Consider the following 3257-nt stretch of genomic DNA (forward strand, 5'->3'; position numbering starts at 1 on the left):
TTTTGAGATACTCCCACACTCTTTGTCTTCCCCTCCAGATCACCCATCTGGCCCAGTCCCCTCCTTTGAGCTGTCGCTTGTTTTTTTCTCCCACTTACATCAGCCCAGCCCTACAGCCTGGGTAAAGTCTGAAGCCGGAAAGGGTCAGGCACTGCTGGGGAAGATAGGGACAACAGTTGCTACATCATCCCTGGTTGCGTACCTAAGAAAACTACTAGGGTCACCACACCCTTGAGGTGACATTCGCCTGCCTTATATCTCTCTCGGGCCTTAGCTTTTATTTATTTGTTTACTTTGCCATCATTTTTTCATGACAAGTTTAAGGGGCTCGATGTCTTGTCTTTGCATTAACACCAAGAGTGCAATGCAAGTTCTGCCGTGTGTGCCTCTTTACAAAAGATCAAAATAAAAAGGAAATCATACCGAAGAACCTCTAGATATGTTTTTTGTAGAGACAGAGTCTCACTCTGTCGCCCTCGGTAGAGTGCCGTGGCATCACACAGCTCACAGCAACCTCCAACTCCTAGGCTTAGGCGATTCTCTTGCCTCAATCTCCCGGCTACTTTTTGCAGTTTGGCCAGGGCCAGGTTTGAACCCGCCATCCTCGGTATATGGGGCTGGGGTCCTACTCACTGAGCCACAGGCGCCGCCCAAGAACCCCTAGATATGATCGGTAACTTCCAGAGGGCTAAGGGTAGGTCTTTCCAAGAGTAGCGAGCTTCATCTCAAAGTTGGGTTTTCTGCCCTTAGTAAAGACCAGGGTTTGCACAGAGCCGCACCCGCCCTGGCTCGACTACAACTCCCGGGATGCCCCGCGGGATGCACGTGCGCAAGCGCTGGAAGAAGAAGGGGCTCTCGCTGCTCCGACAGCGCGGTCGAGTGAGGGAGCCGCTGCCACAGGAGCGGGCAGCTCCGGGGAAGGCCCACACAGGCTGACGGACGGGTGCTGAGACCCAGCCTTTGCTTGCTGCCGGCAGTTCCCGCGGGTCTGTGAAGAGGTCGGCGGCCCCAGCGGGCGCCAGTCAGGTAAGCCCAGCCCGGTGCTTTCCAGGAAGTCCGTCTGCAGCTGGGACAGGGAGGCGCACCGGCCATGGTGGCCGGACACGGAGAGGTTGCTGCCTTCCAGCCGCCCAGCTCGGGTCTCCTTCCCTAAGGGCCCCTCTCGGAGAGCAGGAGGACGCTGAGGGCTGCTTCAGGGCGAACCGGCCCGGGTGGGGCTGTGGGGCTGTAGGGCTGGCTGGGCGTCGCCCACGGGCCGTGGCGCGCAAACCCGCGGCTGCCGATGAATCACTCGGGGGTCCGGCCTCCCACCAGGTTCGGGACCGGCCCCTTCCCCTCCCGCGGAGCCGGCGCCTGCTGCGGCCCCGCGAGCTCCCTGCACCCCACCCAGGCGTACCTTGGGGACAGTCATCTTAAAAGTTTTTTTTTTTCTTTTCACCAAGACTCCTTCAAAGACTTCTGCTTGTTCAAAGTTGGGGTGGGGGTGTGGAAACTTAGGGCACACCCATTTGTGATTGAAATCTGGCGTTTCTTGCATTCGCCGTTTTGAGCTACGCACTGTCTTAGAATAAATTCCTGGCTCTTGGGCAGCACAGCTGGATCCGGCTGTGAAGTTTGTTGGTTTGTGCTGAGGACGTGACTGGGTCGTTGTATTTTTGCTTACAGAGGCTGGTGTGTTTCTTCTGCAAGCGTGCATTCTGATTACAAACAGAAATGGGAAACAGCCGCAGTTTCTTTCTTCGTTTTTAAAGTTTAGTTAAGAAATCACATTTCCAACTTGCCCTTGGCTTCTCTTAAAACCAAAAGTCATCTGGTAATGAACACTGCAGTAAAACTTATCCCAGGAGGTCATACTTCAACAGGAAATTAGCCTGTGGAGATTTAAATTAGTTACGAGCAGTCTCTCTGGGTTTGTAACATTTTCATGCCGCTCGTGTTTCTTTTGCTGAAAATCCTTCAGATTAATTTTTTGGTAGAGTAAATTGATTAATTAATTGTCCTGTCAAAAATATATTAGTCTTAGGAAAAATAGCTTTGCCCAGGCTTACTTACTCTTGCTAGTTTCTTCCTAGTCCTAGGCACCTTTTTGCATTACATTTCATGAAGAGCCAGCAGCCCTAATAGTTAGAATCTCCCAACATATTCCTACAAAAGAAACAAAAAGGGAATTAAAATATGAATTCCAAAACATTCCAGCCAAAAAAGCTCCTTTTTTTTTAGCTTATTTGCTTTTGCATCTCTCAGAATTTCTAGTTTGCTCATCTTTGAAATGAAGTTGTTGGACTAGATGACCCCAAGATTTTCAAACTTAAGTGTCTCTGATTTTTAAAAATTCATATATTTATTTTATTCATTCATGAAACGTTGGCCACATAAATCATTTTAAGCTCTGTGCTAGGAACTAAGGGACAAAAATGAGTTCTTAAGAATGTTACTGACCTACTGCTCAATTTTCTTTAGTCATATGTTTTTATGACTAATTCCTAATTCCTAAGTTTTGTAATATACCCATTAGGCCAAATTACTCTGTAATATAACTTCACCTGAAGTCAAATAAGTACAGGTCCAATCCTAATACAAATACTGATTTCATTCTCGTTTGCTCGATTTTCAATTCTTGTTTACTGGTGCGTTTATTTATTTATTTATAAACAGAGTCTCACTTTGTTGCCCTCAGTAGAGTGCCATAGCGTCATAGTTCACAGCAACCTCCAACTCTCTTGGGCGCAAGCGATTTTCTCACCTCAGCCTCTCAAGTGGCTGAGACTACAGGCACCTGCCACAATGCCCAGCTACTTTTAGAGACTGGGTCTCGCTCTTGCTAGGGCTGGTCTGGAACCTGTGGGCTCAGGCAGTCCACCCTCCTCGGGCCTCCCAGAGTGCTAGGATACATTTACTGCTGCATTTAAATGAAACACAGGTACCAAGGGAAGGACCTGAATGGTGTAGGGCAATGCTTTTCAAATATTAACATGTTTAAATCACTCAGGATACTGTAGGATTGAAGTGAGGATTTAGAATCTGTATGTCTAGTAGGTGATGCTGTCAGAGATGACACTTCAAATACCAAGAGTGAGGAGAAAATTTTAAAGATATTTCAAGGTGTTTAAAATAACATTTTAAATATTGGTACTGATAATTGATATTGGATACATATTGATGGTTTTTTCAAACATCAGTTTTATTTATTTATTTATTTATTTGGGACAGAGCTTCAAGCTGTCCCCCTGGGTAGAGTGCTGTGGCATCACAGCTCA

General features: G+C 47.4%; 1 protein-coding gene across 1 annotated transcript in view; it reads left to right on the forward strand.

Annotated features, from left to right (window-relative positions):
- The first annotated feature begins 825 nt into the window (after nucleotides 1–825).
- TMOD3 (tropomodulin 3) overlaps nucleotides 826–3257 on the forward strand; it is a 76688-nt gene continuing 74256 nt past the window's right edge. Inside the window, exon 1 of the mRNA XM_003784361.3 lies at nucleotides 826–1026. The gene's annotated coding sequence lies outside the window, so the exon portion shown is untranslated. The remainder of the gene's footprint in view (nucleotides 1027–3257) is intronic.

This window comes from Otolemur garnettii, unplaced genomic scaffold (assembly GCF_000181295.1).
Source record: "Otolemur garnettii isolate 467f Iridium unplaced genomic scaffold, OtoGar3 scaffold00011, whole genome shotgun sequence".
Lineage (NCBI taxonomy): Eukaryota > Metazoa > Chordata > Mammalia > Primates > Galagidae > Otolemur > Otolemur garnettii.